General features: G+C 42.8%; 1 protein-coding gene and 1 pseudogene across 8 annotated transcripts in view; both read right to left on the reverse strand.

The window, feature by feature from the left end:
• The window catches only part of Pard3 (par-3 family cell polarity regulator), a 556,386-nt gene that overhangs the window by 47,305 nt on the left and 487,326 nt on the right, over positions 1-21,755 (reverse strand). The gene's annotated exons all lie outside the window — the stretch shown is intronic.
• Positions 19,399-20,101, reverse strand: LOC114621509 (annotated as a pseudogene).

Here is a 21,755-nt window from a genome sequence, read left to right on the forward strand (position 1 = left end):
ACCTCATGTATTTGAAAACAAGCAAGGAGGGGTATATGGGAGAATTTGGAAAGAGGAAAAAGAAGGGAGAAAATAATGTTTATTATATTCTAATCTCAAAAACAAAAGAAAATAAATTATTGATGCCAACCCCCAAAAAATTGTATAACCTAATCCCTGGGGGGAAAGCATCAAGGTTTTAAAACTGCAGTCACCTAGAAGATACCTATATACCAATTAATTTCAGGAAAAAATAGTGCTGATATCATTTAAAATGCAAAATATAGTCATTAAGACTAAGCATGAACCAACTTCCACAAAAGTCAGAATCTTCCGAAATGTGTTTGTGCTTGCTCTCTCTCCCCATCCCTTTTTAAAATCTTTACTCCCATGGTTTTCTGGGATGCCCTGTGGGTTTGGTTGCCTCTTCTACTTATTGCCCATGTGGTTTAGACAGGGTGAAAGCCAAACAAGAAGCAGGGTGAACATCAAAACAGGAAGGCTGAGCTTGGCCTTCACCTTGAAAGGCAGAAACCCAAGACTATGAGCTCTGTGCCACACACCAATTAAGAAACTAGCCTCCAGCCTTGGCTAGTAATAAAGACCATGCGCCAAATACCGTGGGGACTGCATGTTCCCACAACACTTGTGAATGGAACTTTTGAGCACTGAATCACAATGTTCACTGCAACTGTTCCCCAGGGCTACCTTTCACCTGTGGCTATTTCAGAGAAGGACTGAGTCTTTCATTTAATTTTGAGATGTTCTGGGGCAGATGGAGCCATGAAGACCCTGATCTCAACTGTCATTCTGTCCCACACTTTCCTGAACAAGGACTAAATTCTTGAATCCCGAAAGTGAAACAAGAGTTCATGGATCAAGATAAAAACAGAATTTCAACTGAGAATTTTTTTTTTTTTTGTGGCCGAGAAGCATTCTTTTCTAAGTAGACCTTTGGGTAAAGGTTTTATACCAAAAACTACAGATTCTTTTAGGACTAGAAGAGATGATGATTGGCATCAAGCAAGAGATGTATACCTGGAGGCAGATGTACAGATAACTCTCGTCTTAGCTCAGAATAACTGCCAATTAAATCACAAAGGTGGGCAGAAGGCTGATTTGATTCACTTTACACCTGCATAAGTCACAGAAACAGACAGAAGAATCACAAAAACTGTGGGAGATAGAAAAGCAAAATCCTCAATGTCTCAAACTCTGGCAATCAGTAAATACCCAACCTAGAGTATAACCTACAACTCTTCCTGTGCACCCATATCTCACAACTGTAAAATCTGAGTCCGGTGTGCCATCTTCCCAGATGGGAGTGTAAGAAAGGAAGCCCTAAGAGGCGTATCCAAGATCAACAGCAAGTTTTAAGCACTACACAATACTGCCTTTGTACAAGAAGTGGATTCTGCATGGGACAGTTATCTTAGCATTTGCAATCAGGAACTAGTTTTTAAAATTTGATATTTCATAGCACCAAGTGTCAGAGAAAATCATATGACTATGAAGGGAGTATATAGGACTTTATAAAAACAGACCTCAATATTTTAACACTTTTGAGTTAACACAGAAATCCAGCTCTTAGTAACCCAAAGAAACAGCTAATACACATGAGTGGCCAAGGACTCCAAAATGTGGCTCAACCATTGTTTGAATATACTACTAAAGAGGACACGGGTCATTAACTCTAACTTAAAAATAGAGAACAGCTTGGTTCATAATAGCAGTAAGCTTTGATTATCTGGGTAATTCACCATATTGAATGTTTCACTTAGTTACACAGAACTAAAGAGACTTTCATGAAACAAATGAGGGGGTCGATCATGGTGTCTTCTAAGCACAGATCTTGGTAGCAATGATAGGCAGCAACATTCTGCAGCTACAACATTGCTGTTGGGTACACATAAAAAAAAAGTGTTAAAATAATAGGCAATTGCAGTGTTCTGAAATTAGATCTAACAAGGTGAGTAACTGCTGAGCAAGTCACACTCCTTCTTACAGGCTTTTCTCAAAGCTGAACAAGATGCAGAGATTGCCTCTAAGAGGTATAATCTTCTGTAATCTTTTCTTTTTTGGCATTCAAAGCAATTGCCCTCCAAGGGAGAAGCAAGCAAGAGAACAATGCTACCCTCACCCAGACTACTTGAGAATATGTGAACTTTGACCTTTCACAGAAGCAGCTATTGACAGCTGGCCCAAAGTGTTTGACAACCATCAACTTCTGGTGACAGGAATCTGTGAAGGAGCAGAGTGTGCCTGCCTTTGTGGACCCCTTTTCATCCAAGCTCAAGTATGGGGACAACTGAGAGAGATGATCTCACAAGAGAGATTGTTTTAGGCCATCATAAGTAGGAAATATATAACTGAAATTGAATGCTGAAAGGGTAAGGGATGGATTTGTTACATTTATCCACATGCGGAATGAGAACAAGGACTCCTGTTATGTCTAAGGAGAGTAAAAAGATGAAGGAAGTATTGTCAGTAGAGTGTGGGTCACATGGGTTCATGTATATACGTTACTATATGCACACTGGCAGCTCTAGACATAAAGTGGTGACTTGGGAGTGATGGCACCATTAACAACAATAATATAAAACTGTGTCATTTGGAAGAAGAAGAAGGTGCAATCTAATTGACTTCAGTCCCAACACTCACCGCTCACTCCAACTCTGACTCATTTCAATAAGCTACAGAGACTAAAAAGGGAAGAACTCTGGAAGTTGACCCAATGGGATGGAAGTACACTTCCTTGGATGGGGTTTTATGGTACCTGGCTAGGCCTTACAGGTTGACAGGACCTGTCCCTCCAACTCCAAGACATGTGGACACTACCACACTGGCACTGAAACTCCTCAGTTCAGGGCTAGTGACACTTCTCCCAATTGAAGGTCAGTTTTGAGAGAAGGCTCACACACATAGATAAGAACCAGTTGTGCATGCATTATTTCAGCAGCAGGTCTGCTTCTCCTGATACAGACAAGGGACATGCTTTGCACCCCCTGTATAAATTTAAATACTTTAGTATTTACCAGATGGTTAGCTTCCAAAATAAATGAGTTGTCACCTGTTAGATGATAGAGATTTGGGGATGATTAGCTTCCAAAATAAATGAGTTGTCACCTGTTAGATGATAGAGATTTGGGTTTGTTAAACAGGAATTACGGGTATCATTCAGTATTGAGCTCCTGTTAACCCAATCGATCAGATCAAATAAAAATGGAGCCCCTCATTCTAAATGAAACTTCTTTACTTTCACAGTAGAAGATAGATACCAACATGGACAGTCTGTCCTGCAAATAGGAGAGTCCACTCTACCCAAGTTAGTACAATAAGGAAGTCTCTTCAGCATTAATCCTATCGAAAAGAAACCTATCATATGGGAGTAGTAATCAATTTTCTTAGTCACTGTTCTATAGCTGTGAAGAGACACCATGACCAAGTTAGCTCTTATAAAAAGAAGCACTTAACTGGAGGCTTGCTTACAGTTTTAGAAGTTTAGTTTATTATCATGATGGCGGGGAGCATAGTGGCATGCAGGCAGATGCTAGAGCAATAGCAGAAACCTATACCCTGATCTGTAGGCAGGCAGGCAGGCAGGCAGGCAGGCAGGTAGGTAGGTAGGTAGGTATGGAGGGAATGAGGGAGGGGAGAGAGAAAAAAAGAAGCGGGAGAGAGAGGAGAGAGAAAGAGAGAGAGGAGACAGACAGACAGACACACCCCCTTGGGCTTTTGAAACCTTAAACTTACCCCCCCCCAAGTGATATACTTCTTCCAACAAGGCCACACCTCCTCATTCTTCTCAAGAAGAGCCATTCTCCCTGAAGACTAAGCATTCAAATATATGAGCCCATGGGCCCATCCTTATTCAAATCACCACACCAATAAAATTACATTTCTTCTGTAGCTCTGCTTCCATGCTCCTGTCTCACCAAACCCCACCATTCCTATGTAGACCATGATAGCTCCTGTTATATCTTATAGAACAAAAGCCACTAAATTAATAAAATCACAAATAAGAACACAAATATTGTAATCTAAGTGTTTGTAAGACCAGCATTGGAGGGGTCTAGTCTTCTCTTAGAGGACAAGTTTGGGTTGGGCAGTTGCCTGGACTCTGAGTCCTCCTCTTCACAGACCAGGATTGGAAAAATTCACTCATGTGGAATGGCTTTGTATACTAATGACAAGTAGCCCACCTGGGGACCATTCCTTGGTGAGGAGCCATGCATGTTGGGTAGAACAAAAAAGATGAAGATAGGGGATGGGCTGAAAAGACAGCACAGACCAGGTATAATCAGATCTAGCAAGGATGCCATCTGGGCTGGGAATCAGAATACCAAACAAGGAAGAATATGAGGCATGTGGCAATATCTTTTACATTAGTAAGACACAGGGGCAAAGCTGTTCATGGTGGAAAAGGAACTACTAGGGAATGCCATCTATATACATTTAGCCTTATAGGCTAATGTGTCTTCTGTAGCTATCATACCTGTCTGCCTCAGTGAAAAAGAAGCTGCAGGCAAAGTGTGGCATCCAGCTGTAACTTGCACAGCCTAATACTAGAGGACCTCAGACAGGTTTGCTCTCCTCAAATGTGAGGCACCAGGACTATGAGATCCTAAGTTCTTGTTATCTACAGCAACAAACTACATGGCAGTCAGCATCCAAGGAAAGGGGACAGCAAGAACGAAGAAACCAACCAGGGTTCACAGTCTACTTGTTAACCTGAACAATTACTGTTTTCTTAGTTTACCAGTTGTAAACACAGACAAAATAATGCTTAATTAAAATACCACACCTACATCTGAAATGTAAATACAATATCCAATAAAAAATATCACACCTATTTATTTGAGGTTGACAGCCAACAGTAAATCACTGGCATAACCTCTGCCTAAAGCAAACATCATAGATGCTGCTAGAGGTCGAATTCAGAAACAGAGCCAAAAAATGGAGGAAAAGAAGGGACCATAAAACATTCTTTCTCTTTTGGACCAAGTCTGGAGGATGAGTGGGAAAGTTCCTGTTTATGTCCTATGTGGATTTTTCCATGAGATACCAACATTATCAAACACACTAAACTGGTCACCATAGCAGTGGCCAGCCGCATTCAGCCTTCAAACATACCCCAGTCCTTCTTGCAGTCTACAGGGATTAACTGAGAATGGGCAGCTTCAACACACTGAATGTCACAAAAGCACATTTGCCATAAATCTATGATCTAAACAGTACAGAAAGGGAAAGTACAAAGCTTTGAAAAAACAGCAACTCTTCAGTTATTCTCTGCAGAACATAAGAACACAAGACATCAGAATCAACCACAAGCACAAGTTACAGCCAATCTCTCTGTAGGCATTATTCCTGCCAGCTATAGCAGAAAGTACCCTGTAGCCTTACTGTGAAGTAATAATAAAAAAAAAATCATATGCAAACTGTTTTCTGTTTTTGAGACTCTCAAAGTGCTGCTTTCAGTTTCTCCCCTAATCATGGAAATTTTAAAAGCTGAGCCCATACAAGAATCAAAAGTTTCCCAAGTGCAGTGCACTAGGACTCTGGGGACTAGAACCACTGCAGTAGTCTATGTTAAGACTATATTCCCTCAAGCTGTAGCCAGAGTCAGCCTTTTCTAAAGTTGCTTCTTGTAAGTACATTAAATGAATACATTTCTCAAAACCATGTCTCTAACAGGGGTGACATTAGCTGAAAAACCCAACAAAGGGGAGAGAGAACCAGGAAAGACCATATCCACAGGTTAGGCATGGCCCCCGATTGAGGGATGGGGCCACCCACCCATCTCAAAAATATTAATCCAGAATTGAAACTGTCTAAAGGAAATGCAGGGACGAAGAATGAAGCAGAGACCGAAGGAAAGGCCATCCAGAGACTGCCTCGCGAAGGGATCCATCCCGTAAGCAGCCACCAAACCCAGATACTATTGCTGATGCCAAGTAGTGGCTGACAGGAGCCTGATATAGCTGTCTCTTGAGAGGCTCTGCCAGAGCCTTACCAATACAGATGTGGATTATTGCAGCCAACCATCAGACTGAGCATGGGGACCCCAAAGGAGGAGTTGGGGAACGATTGAAGGAGCTAAAGGGGTTTACAATCTCATTGGAAGAACAACAGTATCAACCAACCAGACACCTTAGAGCTCCCAGGGACTAAACCACCAACCAAAGAGTACACATGGCTCCAGCTGTATATGTAGCAGAGGATGGCCTTATTTGGCATCAACAGGAGGGGAGGCCCTTGATCCTATGGAGACTTGATGCCTCAGCATAGGGGAGTGCTAGGGCAGTAAGGTGGGAGTGAGGGTGGTGGGGGAGCACCCTCATAGAAGCATGGGGGAGGAGGAATGGGATGGGGGCTTGTGGAGGGGAAACTGGGAAGGGGGAATAACATTTGAAATGTAAATAAATAAAATAACCAATAAAATATTTTTAAAAATAAAAAAACCCACATTTCTGGCTGTAGAGGTGGCTCAGTGGTTAAACAGGCTTGATGTTCTTCCAGAAGACTCAAGTTTGATTCCCATGATCTGTATCAGGTGGCTCACCACTTCCCCTAACTCTCTAACTCTATAACAATAGGAGAGGTGACACTTTCATGGGTATCTGAACTAGTGTGACATGTACACAGAGACACAGAGATAAAGATAAAATCGTCAGAACAAGACAAAATGAGACACTGTCTTACCCCTGCACACACCAACAACACACATACACATGAAGTGTCTTGCTTGCCGGGCCTCCCACAGCTACCACTATCTCTGCATAAGTGGCCCCTTCTCTAATCCCTCATTCAAATTCAATGAACTGCACTCAGAGATATGAAGTAGAAATAAGGGATTTTACTTTATGGCAGATAGCATATGAAGCTTTCAACAAGTTGTCCATTGGAGAAAATTCACTGGAAAGCAAAATGAAATTCAGCCCTAGTGCTTGTTGAGTGCCAGAGCTTGGGCTGTTAGTGTGGATGGTTGTTGGTTCTTTCCCTGACTCTTCAGACAAAACTCCATTTGCCACTGATGGGTGGGAACTCCAGAAATCTCACTTGCATTAGAAAGAACTCAGGGACTCTGAGCCAGGGTGAAACAGCCTTGTGCCCTTTAAGAAGAAGTCCTGTCAGAAACTTCCAGAAGGCACTCCAAAATGCTCAAAATCCCATAGGACTTCCTTAATTATTTCTTTTTCTGGAAAACAAAGAGTCACCTTTAAATTTTTTTAATGTGTGTGTGTGTGTGTGTGTGTGTGTGTGTGTGTTTTGCTTTATATATGTGAGTACACTGTAGCTGTCTTCAGACACACCAGAAGAGGGCATCAGATCCTACTACAGATGGCTGTGAGTCACTATGTGGTTGATGGGAATTGAACTCAGGACCTCTGAAAGAGCAGTCAGTGCTCTTAACCACTGAGCCATCTCTCCAGCCCTTGTTTTGAGAGAGGGTGTTACTTGATCAAGAGCCAACTCACAGCCTGGGATATAGCTCCATGGTAGCGTGCTTGTCTAGTGTGCTCAAAGCTTTGGGTTTAACCTTCAGCATTGCATAGATTAGATCTGGTGGTTTAAGCAATTCCAGCCCTTCAACATTCAAGATTATTCTTAGTTTTGACGCTAGCCTGGGATACATGAGATCATGTCTCAAGAAAAGAAAGTCAACCTTCAAGTTCTTTGAAAGCTATGCTCCTTCACCTCCATTATTGATAAGAGACAGGTGGTTAATGATTTCTATATCAGCATTCTCTCTTTCCTTTTGAAAACATGCTCTGCTGGAATAATAATCTGTAAAAACAAAGCTACTGTGCTGATGAAGGGAGTGATCATTGAAAAACAATATCATGGCTGGCCTGCCACATGGACCTCCAAGGGCTCACACCCAGGCTCCTTTTGACTCTACTGCTTAGGAGTCTGGGTCTGTGTTCTGTCTGGATCTCATCAACAGAGTTCTGGCTATTCACAGCGAGCAGTCAGTCATGCTGCCCACAAAGATGATTCATCTAGAATGAACCACCTCAAAGTCTGACTTCACAAATGTATCTTTATGCCCAAAGTCAACACCTCAGGTCATAGTGAACATCAAGTGTCATGGGTTGGGTCTGCTAAAGGAACTCATGTGTGCATGGTGAATTACAGAGCTGGACGTGTGCTATACCAGGCACAAGTGGGCCTAGGAACACCCCTCATCACAAATTAACATGAAGAACAATGGCTTCCGGTCTGTAAACATGAGAACCTGAGTTTGATCCCCAGAAGCCATGTTAAAAGAAGCAGGGGGTGAGGCTGGAAAGATGGCTCAGCATTTCGACACATGTACTGCTCTTCCAGATGACCTGAGTCCGGTTCCTAGAACCCACATCAAGTGACTGACAACTGATTGTAATTCCCACTGCATGGTCTCCGTGGGTAACCACACTCACATTCACAAAGACAAAAACATATATATGTGATTTATATTTTTGAGAGCTGGGCATGGGGGCACATATTTATAAGCCTGGTGTCTGGGAAACCAAAACAGTGCTTGGAGCTTCATGGATAGCCAGTCTAGACATTTGGTGAATTCCTGGCCAGTGAGAGACCCAGCCACATAAAACATCAATGTCTAGCCTCCACACACATGCAGGTGCATCCACATTGAATATATACAAGAGAAACATAGAACATTAAAAAATTTTTCACGACAAGAAATGCTTCCTTGGCTCAGCAGCAAAAATGTCAAAAACGATAATATTCAATACCCTAAATGAGGGGTGGAGGAAAGCTTGGAATCATGTAGGGTGTCAGATAGCAGCTCCCTTCAGAACAATTCTTCCTTTATATATCCTAAGCTTGCTTTGCCTCCTTCATATAGAACTCTCCCCCCCCCACCCCATTTACATTTGACCATGTCTCTACTCTGGTCGTGGAAGGAAAGTTTTATAAGATATTAATTTCTAATTTAATTATTTTTATAGCTACTTAATCATGTCCTCCACTGCAATGATGGACTTCTGGTACTGCATCACCAATCATGTACCCCTGTTACCAGAAAGGACTGCCCTTTGACCCTGACAATTCCTGGGGGTGCAGAGGATTACCAGGAAGCACAGATGTGTCTAAACAAAGGTCAGGTCATCACAATGGCTTGAGTGGCTTTTTTTTTCTCTCTCTCTTTCCTTAATGAAATGGTTGTGTGTCTGATGGAGTTATAACATATGAGCTATCTTTGTTTGCAATTTTGGGGGTCAATAGGTGAAGAGAGAGTTACAAGATAAATAGTTAAATATTTTATGAAAAGATGTCTCCTCTAACATAACTGTTAATAATTTAATATATGATAAAAATCAACGCTAAGCTTCAAAGTTATTCAGCGATAGTTCTGTATTTGATGTGAAGCTTGAGTCATTTCCTTTCTTCATACTTTGACTTAAAATGATGTTTCATCCCCTGAAAATTATATTAACACAAAACATGCCACAGTAAACACTAATTTTGAAGTGACTGTCTGATTTATCTTTTTCCTCTAATGCACCAAGCACGTGCTCACGAGAATGCCAAAACATGTTGCCAAAGCTTGGCTTTGATGTTAAATATATTCAAGTCCACACATCGCTGTGTGGTTCCAGTTAGCCGCACTCTTCCTGAGATGCTGTGAGGAGCCTCCAGGACAGACACACTGCTGGTAAATCATTGTGAGGGGGACGTGCTTCACTCTGATCTGCTCTGACAGGCTCTCCCTACACAGGGCCCGCTGGCCTGAGGTAGTTACCGAAGAGAGTTTCTATAATCAACAGCTGTGTCCTGATGCTTTGCGGATCTGTGCTCACAAAACACAGTGTCTGGTAACAAACTTTAGAAACAGTTTGAGTTGGTCCGTTCACTACTCAAGTCCTTATTTTCTTTTATCTAAGAATATCTGAATACTTTGAGGGCATTAATTATGCAATATAAAAGCCTGCCGCAGTGATGATTGTTGCTACCTTATCTACTTTACTACCAATGTATCTACTTCCTGTGTTGGACTGCACCGTAGTGGAACACTCACAGCCACCAGGATCAGTTCTGTCTTCTGGACTTTATTTTACTCTATTTGTTTTGAGCTGGGATCTCATTCTGTAGCTTAGACTGACCCAGAATTCACTTTGTTGTCCCGGCTAATCTGGAATTTGTGGTGATCCACCTGCCCCAGACTCCCAAATACTGGGATTGCAGGTGTGAGACACTACATCTACCAAAAACTTAAGTGTAAGGTACAGAAATTTCCTCTTTCCTTGCCTGGGATCTTCAAGTTAAATTTTTGATGTGGCTTTCTTTCTTCTACAAATTTTCTTCTATGTGCACACACATTTTCCCTTTGAATAGGAATCATTGATCAATTAGGCTTAATGACTACATTTCTCAACCAATTTGGACTGGAATGAGGCAACCGAACAAGAAGCAAAGTCTCCAGAAAATTCCATTCTGTGTGCTATGCACCGCAGGGAACACAAAAAAAGAGCCAGGCGATCCAGAGGCTTGCAGCTGCAGAGAACCACCACGGTCGTAGCAGAAAAAATGTTTTAGTTTCCTGTGGTGGTGACAAGTGGAACCAGAGAATGGGGGTTACTGAGGAGAAAAAAAAATGAAGGAGAAGGGTTTAGGGGAAGGAGGAAGGCAGGCTTTACAAAGGAAGCTGACATTCTGGTGATAAAACTTGAGGTGAAGGTTCAACCACAAGTGTGAGGACTCCTGATCCACAGGGTGAAGAGAGAAGCTATCTTGGAGGTGTCTAGCTGTGGCTCCTCTGCACTGGGGACCTAATGGAGAAAACTGTTGGCTAGGGAATTCAGATAAAGAGAAAAGATGCATTTGACAGTGAGATGCATTAAACCACAGCAGGTTAGGTTACAGAAGCGAGCTGCGGAACTGTTAGCTGTGAAAACAGATACATAAAAATTAGAGGGTTTTAGCAACGTAAAGAATGGACTGAAGGGTGGAACAGGTTGATCCCATGCAGCACTAGGCTGTGGTAACTGCCTGAGGTCTCTGCACACTTTTGCTTAAAATCTTTCTCCAGTCTCAATAGCTATGGTGATCTAAGTCTCTCACACAGCCTTCCCTGACCTATAGCATAGCTGGGGAGTCACTTGGCAAAGAAGAGCCTAGACGTTGGCTGAGAATCATGCAAGTGAAGATTAGATTAATTTATAAAATCCTCAGTCTCATCCACAAAGTATTTGGTGTCTTGAGATACAGTTTGATTTTCAAAGCTTGTCGTGAGTTTTATTCATTCAGCTACTTACTGGGCAGAGAATGTAGTTAAGTTGGTGGAGGGCATGCCTATAGGTCAGTCCTCAGCACTGCATATACCTGGGGATGGGGTGGTATATACCTATGATCCCAGCATTCGGGAGAAGGATGCAGGAGAATCAGACATTGCAGATCATTTTATTATACAGTTTCAAGTCAATCTAGGCTATATTGAGACACACACACACACACACAAAATACAACCAACTTTACCAATGAGGTGGGTCAGTTGATTTAAGTCACGGGCTTATTCGTTCAGGAATTTAAACTGACCTTGGCAGTGGGGTCAGAGTTCTGTAAAACGGACAAGTATAGTCCTTGGGAAAACAGTCACGGAGAGCTGACTGCCTGAGAGTAACATGTTAGAATGGGGGTGAGCTTGAAAATGCAGAGGCACAGATAGTCACAGATAGTCACACTGTAACATGAATAGCACATTGGAGGTGATACATAGTTGCCGCACACATGCATAGGATAGCTTCTTCTCCACTCCACACCTAGCAGATCCTGGAAGGTTAGATACAGGTTTATAGAACAGATAAACGAGAAAAGCTGTCTTCTTAGACAACCATGGCAAGTACTGTGCATCATGACCTAGAGAATGATGGGAAAGCCAGTGAGGGGATGCTGTACCCACCTTCTCATGCTCACATGGGTTTAAATATTTAAGTCATACCTAGAGCTTTGCTTGGTGCTTCTCTTAAGGGAGTTTGTCCTTGCTGCTCCCTGGAATGGCACTCTGGACTCAGAATTCAAATGCACTTTCATTTGCCAGAGGCTATTGAGAGCTTTCTCTAGCCTAAGAATCTTTAAGACACTAACTGATGAGAAAAGTCTTGAATAGAAATCAGGACTTGACCACTGTTTTCTCCCACTCTAAACACTATTGGTGATATATATATTTTCATATTCATAATACATCAACTTAAAAAGTGTTTCATTGAATGTAAGATTTGACAATCAAGAATCCAAGCCTTACCAAAAATTACAAAAAGATTAATTTAATTCTGGGTTAGGGAGATGGCTGGGTGGGAAAGGTGCTCACTGGAGAAGCCTAAGGACTAAAGTTAAGATCCTTAGAACTAGTGTAAAGGATAATGATGTGTAACTGCAATCCCAGAGTTGGCGAGGTGGTGGCAAGCAGATCCTGTGATTAGCGAGGATAACCAAATCAGTTTAAACTTTAGGTTCAAAAAATAAGGTAGAGAGTCACTAAGGGAGACACACTCAAATTTGATCTTATATCTTTCATTCACTTTTTGTTTGTTTTGAGACAGGATCTTACTATGTAGCCTTGGCTAGCCTAAAAGTCACTATGTAGCACAGGTTGGGTTTGAACTTAAAGAGATCTGCCTGCCTCTGTCTCCTGAGTGCTGGGATGAAAGGTGTGGTGTTTTGATTTTCAACACAGAAGCATTATCTGATCATTGCCAATCTCTCTCACCAAAGCCGTGTTTGAGAAAGAAGCAGGGCAGTGCACACAGAGCCTGCACAGGTTGCAAGCAGACAAGGAGTCGTGACCCAACTGCGCTCCCCAAAGTCTCCCCAACATCTCTGTCTTTACAGAAGGATTTGCTAAAAGAATGAGAGTTTTTTTGGACAGGCAATTACTGTCAGGAACACAACCTTCTCAAGGGTTAAGTGTAAATGAATCAGAAACATGTGGCTTAAATTTCCCCCTAAATTGAATTCATATGGGCTTTGATACAAAGTGGAAAACTGTGTTTTCCCAAACATGGCTTGAGTTTTGAAAAAATCCAAGTGCTGGGAAAATGGCTTAGGTATTCAGTTAACCTTTAACTATGACCGCAATCATTCACATATAACGTGGAAAAACGTCATACAGTTAAATCCTGTGTCACGAGCAGAGGAATCTGCCTACACAGAGATCAAACACCCACCTTCACCATTCTGCAGAGTCCAACAGAACCGTTCGAGGAGATAACATTTATTACTCCCCGAACATGATCGAGACAGCCTACTCCTACCACTGAGCATGCCTGTGCATTAGTAGGACCTCTATCCCACAGGGCTGGATTGGGGCTGACCTAGTCATTTATGAGCCACACTCTGAGTAGCAAAGATTTAGGTGACCCCGTGCTGGATGCCACAACTCGTCACACGGGGCATTCATTTTGTTCAATGCTACACACTCCGTGCTTTCTAAAAATTTGTATTTGTTCATTGGACTCCCTGCCTCCCCCCACCCCCGCCAAAAAAAAAAACCTAAATTGCATGACTGGGAATCAAAATTTCCTGCTAAAAAGGTATAGATAATTGCTGTGGAATTTACATAACAATATGCGGTAATTGGAAGTAATGAGTAATGTATTCATTATTACATAGGGAACAACGAGAAAACAAATAAGAAACAGTAAATATCCAGCGCTGCTGGCTCTGCCACCTCTTTATGTTTCACTCCAACTGGGAATCCTTTCAGGAAATCGTACAAATCACTTCAGACATCGGGTTATTGCCTGTTTTGAATTCAATTTCTTCTTTGTTTACCACATGACTAATTAGTCAGGAACTGGCTAATCCTATTGCGTGCATTAAATCTGCACATGCACGCCCGGGTTTTACAAGCAGATCTCAATTTCTGTGAAGAACAGACCGAGCGCTCTTGTTCCGGAATACTCCGGAGTCCTTTAACACTCGATGAATTACACTGCACACCTTGCGGAACCCTAAGGGTTTCCCAGCTTTTTAACTATGTACAGGCCACGGAAAGAGGAAAGCCCACTTCCAGTGTTAGGATTCATGGTACCCTACATTTCAGTGGAAGCAGCAGATTGCAGTATGCAGTGGGAAGAAAATACCCAGTGTTCTAAAGAAATGCTCTAAATTTATTAGCAATACTCACATTTTGATACCCACAACTTAATGGGACCTTGGTGCTAGGACTTCCACTATTATTGTCCTCCTGAATAAACAGGTACAGAATCAACTTCCTTCTATGTTCACCCCATGTACACTCTAGGGCTATGAAATACAGAGGTGATTACTAAGCCCTCCAACTTACAAATCATCGTCCCCATTTTTCTGACATCTCTGATTGTTTATCCAGGATGTGGCAGTCCCAGCTTTGGGGTTACCAATTTGCACAGTCTTCCACTGAAGGAGTCCTCTGTCATTGCCCTTTATGTGGTAGTACACCTTGGCAAGCTGAGGGCCAAAACAGAAGATTCACAGGAATTGTGTCTGGGTTAACAGTTTTAAACAGTTCATGTGAATACCACCGGTCACCAAGGAGCTGTCCCTGGACTCTGCTGCACCCCTCAGGCAAGGATGGGAAGCACTTCCTCCAATCAGTAGGCTCAGGGCTGGTGAGGATAGCAATGACTTAGGGGCTGGGTGGGTCTTCACCCTATATGTCACCATGCCCAACAGTGCTTCTAACAGAACTGTGCCCAGCTGGAGATGACCCCACATGGACCTCCTGTTCTGTAGGGCTGCACAGAACAATCTTCACTTGCCTAATTCAGTGGGTAAGAATCAGCAATTAAGTGCATTAGTTCCAGGCTGGGCTGTTTAAGTGGGCTGCAATTTTCCTCTGTTTCCTTTTACCAAAGAAATTTACAGTCTGGATGGGAAGATGTTCTGTATAAGGACAGTTAATAGTTTGCAGATCCAAGTATATTACTGCAAGATATGTTGTAAAGTGGCATTAAAAGCAAGAGAGGAATGTTTGAGTTACATGCTAAAGGTCAGACCTCCGGGCGGCCCCCCCCCCCAAATGTATAAAGGAAAAGGAGGGTAACAACTTTTGGATCTGGAGTGTGTGCTCACAAAGCCCTGGGTGTTTAGGCTAGAGTGAGCCACCCTGTCTGGCTGATATCAAGGAGAACAGAACTGTGACCAACTGGAGATATTTGTTCAGGTAAATATTTGGGTTGTAGGTAGGTACTCAAGGCAACCGGCAAACCAAGTTTGAGTATTGCCCAGTAAACAGTGCTGCTCAGGATTTTTAGTTCCACGGAGCTATCTCTGTGCCCTAAAGGTTGATACTGAACAAATCCAACAGAACAGGCAAGGTGGAACACGCTCGTGATCCCAGCTCTAGGTGGAAAAGGTACAAAAGTCAGGTTATTGTTGGCTACACACTGTCTTTGAAGCCAATTTGGGATACATGAGGCTTTGTCTGATCTAAAAATAAATCTACACTGGTCAAATAAAATTCTTTCATCAGTTTTATATGTTAAATTTCACTTGATCTTAGTCAAGAGGATGAAAAGTTATATATGTAAGTTTCTATATATGATGCCTAGGAACTGTTTTTCCAGTTACACAGGAATTCATTTAAAGTATTTTTTATAAATAAAAAGTCAGTTCATAACTAACGGTTCATTGTATTTTTAAAACAATACAAATGCTTTATTTGACACTTGGAGTCCCCTGTCTGTGTCATGGGAGATTATCACTGCCATCACTGTAATTAACTAGATCAATCTGGCTGCATCTCCTTATATGATGAGACCCAATTAAATTGGAGCATGCAGGATTATGGGATTTCACTGCGCACGGTAAAGAAGAGCCCCTTAGCTCCTCCGACTCCTGAGCCTACACACACACACACACCACCACCACCACCACCACCACCACCACCGCCGCCACCACCGCAGCCGCCGCCACCACCACCACCAGAACCCTTTATCAGCTTTCTAGAGAGGCTGAGAACTCCAAAGACAGATACTAACTTCTGTTTTGCAGCTCATTCATTAAATGGCCTCTATAACTTGGGAAAGCCCAGTTTATACTTTCTGTTAACATGTTCATGTGTACACCCATGTTTTTATGTGTACCGAAGGGGGGAAAAAGCCTGCCAGCCTCAAAAGGAATTAAAAATAAACTTAAATAAGCTTCCACACACCAATGCAGGGACCCAGAGACTTGGATTGCAAATGTGCACATTTAAATTGTCTACATGAATGCTTGATTCAAAAGGTATATTAAGCAATTTCATTACCACGATCACATAAAATATATTTTCACCTGGGGAGAAATACTCCTTGGGTAAGCAAACGGATATTGTTTTTAGACATTCAAGGATCAATTTATAAACAAATGAGTGCTCTAATTTCTAAGAAGCCTGATAATAAGGACAATTTGCCCTTCTGTCAGAAGGCACTACTATACAGTGGAGAATTCGTGAGCTATAGAAGAAGAAACATAAAATAATTTTATGGCATGATGGAGAATTTTAAAGTAAAATTATATCAACAATTTTACTATTAAATGCCCGCATGTCAATTTATTCCGAGCCTGGGACTCGCAGGCCGAGGTGTGCCACTCTTCTTCCTAGCACATTAAGACAATTTCACATGGCGGCTTTGGTTACCCAGGATTCTTTGCACACTGGAGCGAACGGAGATGGTACACAAATACGTCAAATTAGAGGAGTTCAGATGCTTATAGGAAGTATTCCTCTAAAACCTCATTTCAAAAGCTTTGGGCCAACAGTCATTATTCTCTTTTGATAGGATCTTAAAATGCAGTGTCATTTTAAAGGAAGCCAGTCACATGCTGCTGGAATCACGAGGGACTGAGTACGCATGCGCAGCGGTCGGTCGCTGCCACCTTCCTTCATCGATAAAAGCCCACAACATAAATAGTTGGATTGATTTAATTTTAATCCTAATTAAAACAAAAAGAAGCAAACAAACAAAAGCATCTGTCCTGTAACCAAAAACAGGCATGGACTTCTAAGCTAAGAGGATGCAAAAAATAGGGGCCTGTGGCATCATAATAGAGTGCTGTTGAGAGAAACTGGGGTGTTGATAGCTAAGATGTGTTGGGGGCAGGGAGCTTGGGAGTTAGATCAGTTCAGGGCCTTGTTAAGAGGAAGAGAACCACGTGTTTATTGAGAAACAGCCGCAATTAGTTATTGGTGGATGCGGATAATTTGTTTATTGTTCCCGGTTTGGGGAAAGGTTTTCTTACGTATTTCTAACCAAAATAGTGGCCCCAGTGGTGTTGCAGTGTCTCTGGGGTTCCTTCAGACTGTTGTAGCTACCACCACCTCCCGAGCCCAGTGCCAGTTGCGCCCTCAGAGCTGCAACTTGGGAAGTGGCCTCCACTTCTAGCGAAGGGACTCGGGGAGTGGCAGCGGCTGCTGCAATCAGACCAGAAAATGACTTCAGTTACAGGAAGAAAAGAAAAGAAGCTTTTGTGGGAGGGAAGTGCCACAGAGGAGAAGGGTCAGCCAATCATAAACCCTCAAAACAAAGCAGATGAATCCACAGGGCTTTCCCTGGCTATGGGGCTGGGGTACTATCCACGGGAAGCTGGGGACACAATGGTAGTTGTTTTCCGTTTTGAAATCCTTCTTAGGAAGAGTGTAGTGTGCATGTCTGCATGTGTGCACATGAACCCGTGTTCACACATGTACATGTATGTAATATGTTTTGGTTTGGACAGGATGAATCCCACGCTCTCTCACTGGTGGCCTGTATGCCACTCTTTATTTGGTTTTGTTATGAATATTTAATGTAAGGAAATGGACCACAACTCAGTAAGTAATGCAGCACTTGCTTGGCTTGTGCGAGGCCTTGGCTTCTATCTGTAAAAATCACACATATGCATCCAAACTGACTAGTGGATGTGGTCTTACCAAAGGTAAGGAAGGAGTACTGTGTATACATAGGATTTTAAATACATGGCAGCTAGTTCAGACTGTGCTGCAGACTGGTAGCCACTGAAGATAGCATGGAGTCACAGTACTGAGGTCCTGAGACGGTTCCTGGATCATTAGTCTTTGTGTTAGAGCACACTTTGTCTTTCAGAGCTGGGATTTTCATTCATAACCCAATGGAATGAGATTAGAGACTGTAGACACACCCCTGAGCCACTCTGACATACAGTGTTTAAGAAAGACACTGCCTTAGTCCACATTATTTTAAAAAGGTAACAGTTGCTCTCCATCCCTCCCTACCTGATTTTCCCACTGGGTCGTTTCCTTTCACGCCTGACCTCTCTTTGATATCCTTGTATTGTCCCTAGACCTCCACCCACTGAGCAATTAGAACAAGAGATCCTCTTTCTGAGGTAAGATCAAGGCATCCCCTTGAAAGGGCAGGAAGCCTGGGCTCAGGGAACATCACAGGGGCTTTAAAGAGTGATGCCTATTTGAGGTATCCACACCCCCCACTGTCACTGCAACCCTAGAACATGGGGGTCCTTGCTTTCTTGGGCTCTGCATAAAATCTACCAAGGTCACTTTTATGCCAGGGCTCAGACCCTCGACCACCCCAATTCCTGTGAGCTATTTAACCCAGTCCTGAGACACACTTAGAAGATGGCATAACCTAAAATAAGCAAATTAGCCATAGAGATTCTTACCGAGTCAGCTATAAGATGCTCAGCTTTGTCTTTGACAGAGGAAGATGGGACAGTACAAAGGCTACACAGCTTTGAAAGTTCTGCATTTATTGAGACAGGCAGGCAGATGAAATGCTGGAGAAATAGTAAAATTCCTGCTGTACAGTGTGAGGAGCTGAGTTTGAATCCCCAGCACTCATTAAAAAGCCATGAGTGGAGCCATAGACCTGTAATCTCAGCCACAGGAAGAAAGAGACAGGATGACCCCCAGGGCTCAGTGACCAGCTGTAGCTGGATACATCCCACTACTTTCGTATAAAACTCAGAGATTAGGCTGTATGAGAGGTAGGCAGAGTGAGGAGAAGGAAGAGGAGGAGCTAGGGATCGATGTAGGAGTGTCCTGGGTAACAACTTATATCTAGGTTAGTTCATTGGTTAACACTTCTAATTGTGTGGGAATCTTGTTATTTGAGTATTACCAAATATACAAAGCCATTGGATGATCTTTAAACATTAGAGTCTCACTTCTACCAGGTACGTTGTGGATGGCGGGAGGGTCTAGGTTGAGCCAAGCATTGTGGAGACAGTGTGGCAGATTGGCAGAGGTAGTTGGGAAGATGGCAGCCATACCACAAGCCAGATTGGGTGCTGGCCATTGTAAATACCGACATCAACAATCAGCTAGCCTGGCCTTCTTGATAATCTCCAAACTCAGTGACTGTCACAGAAAACAGAGTCGACTTTTTCTGAAGATGATATGAGGTTGAACTCAAGTATACATGCATACCTCAGTAATACTAAAAAACAGAAAGAAAATAAAAATATTCTTTTTTTTTTTAGGTATACCAAGAGGTCTTTATTGCCCACCATTCACCAGCAGTTTTCCAGCCACAAACAGGGTCCTCTGGGTCTCTCTAACCTACTCTCAGGACCATGAGATGTAGCCACAGTCCAGCTGTCTCCTCCCAGGGAATCAAGGTGCTTCTGGGGTATATGATGCAGCAGAAGGCCCTCACGGGGACGGAGCAGCACTCCTGTGGAGGAGGACAGGAGAGGGCTCCTCTTGGCACACATTAGGGCGGGTCACCCCTGAAGAGTAGGGTGGGACGAAAGGGACTCTTAAGTGGGGATGGTGCCAGTGGCGAAGAGTATAATGAGGATGACGATGATAAGAACAATCACACAGATGATGACAATCATCTTCACATTCTTCCACCAGAAACTTCCGGGCCACCTTCTGGGATGTTGTCTTGAAGTGTTCAGACGTGGCTTCCAAGTCCTCTGTCTTGTTTCGGAGGTGGTCCAGGTTCTCCCCTCTGGCCAAGATCCGCTCCACATTCTGGGTCATAATATTCTTGACTCCTTCCACCTCACTCTGTAGGTTCCTAACTCGGTCATTTCCGGCACTCCCACTGGCCTCGTCCATGTCTCGGAGCACTTGGGCCTCTCAAAGCAGAACTTCGCTAGTCTGTTTCCACCCAAGGCAGCCACAACTTCACTTCCTGCTTACTCCAACTTTCTGCCCGCCTCCTGCCCATCCCGCGACTCCCAATAAAAATATTCTTGATTTATACCAGTATCTTTTGAGTGGGTTGGGTTTTTTTTTTTTTTTGGTTGTTGTTTTGTTTTCTTGTTTTTAACTCAGGCCTTAACTTGAAGTCCTTTAAGCTCTAGTGCTCAGACCAATATCAATAAAAAAACATCCATAAGCAGGGCAGGGTAGAAGCTCTGACGCTATGAATGCACTGGGAATATTGATCCAATTAGCAAAAGTGTTGTTGCATGTTGTATTCAAAACTGCTTTATCGGTACAATGTTCATTTTGTAAGTTAAACATCCCAGTTCTACACTATGGTATGGGAAAGGCTTTCTTTGAACAAAGAGAAGGTAACAGGACATAATCAGCATCTGTGTGTGCATGTGTATGTGCATGTGTGGCTCTGCTATGACCCTATGGCACAGAATACCCAGTCATGTATGTTACCAAATCAGAGAGATAAAAGGGCTAAAATCTAAAAGGGAACTCACAAAGGATATATAAGATATATATGCCCAATCACACTCAGGGATCATCAACCTTTGGATGAAAATCTGCTAAGCCCATGCCCATACAAATAAACACTGTTTCCTGGCAGGCCTCAGTGCCTCAACTCTCTGTATGAGAATCCCACTAATCTTGGGTAGAATACTCTCTTTGATCTGTAGTCATTTGGCACAATGTCTGGATTGGTACATATTTGGTCATATCCTCCCAGGAACAGTCAAACACATGGCTAAACCACTGGCCCTCCCTTGGAGAATAGTCACCAGTAGCTTGCTTGGTTCATAAGTAGCTCCAGAGCGCTTGTATGTTCAGGAGCCAAGAGAATTATGGGATGCAGATTGCTAGCACCCTCCATCTTGAAATGGGTCAGGCTGCCCAGGACATTTACTCATTTAGTCTTTTTAACTAGGTCTACATCTTAGAGAGACAACTGATTTACCATACAGGTTACCCATGCCTACACATCAGTATTTCAGGCCTTAGGATCCTGCCTCCCCAAAAAGCTATGTTCCAGCTGTCAAGCTCAACTTGTATAAATGAGATCAAGACATGCCTATGTTCAGGAAACTTTGAATCTCACTTCCTATATTTTGAGAGAGATGGGACAAAGAACTCAACTTTCTAGACAGTTTTCTATGTGCCTTGGTGAGACTTGAAGGCCCAATCAAAACTCACTTTGAGTACTACACTCTGCTCACTTTGAGGTCTCCAGCTGCTTCGGGTCCTTTGGGGTTCTGTGGTCTTCCACAGTTCTGCTTAGACAGATGCTATGCTTCATACTTGGAAATAGTGGCTGGACTATGGTTATCAGCATCTTGTTGGAAACTAGACCCCTGACCTGTTCTGCATGTGACTTGGATAAGCTTGTCATGGGCCATGTTAACAGGCCATTTTGGCCTTGATATGTTCAAACACTTTAAGCCTGGGGAAACAGCTGGGAAGTCACACAAATATCAGCCTGGGGTATAACAGGCACATAGTGTTCATGATGTCTGACCTTGGAGGACATCAGATTTCTGTGTTAAAGAGCATGCTGCCTTTCATAGCTTGCCACTGCTCTGTCCCCAGTTGTCTTCACTGCCTGTGTAGATCTACTCAAATTAGTCTTCATTTATATTAAAATACTTAAAAAGCCAAGAGATGG

The sequence above is a fragment of the Grammomys surdaster genome, unplaced genomic scaffold, assembly GCF_004785775.1.
Source record: "Grammomys surdaster isolate TR1022 unplaced genomic scaffold, NIH_TR_1.0 181, whole genome shotgun sequence".
In the NCBI taxonomy this organism is placed as follows: domain Eukaryota; kingdom Metazoa; phylum Chordata; class Mammalia; order Rodentia; family Muridae; genus Grammomys; species Grammomys surdaster.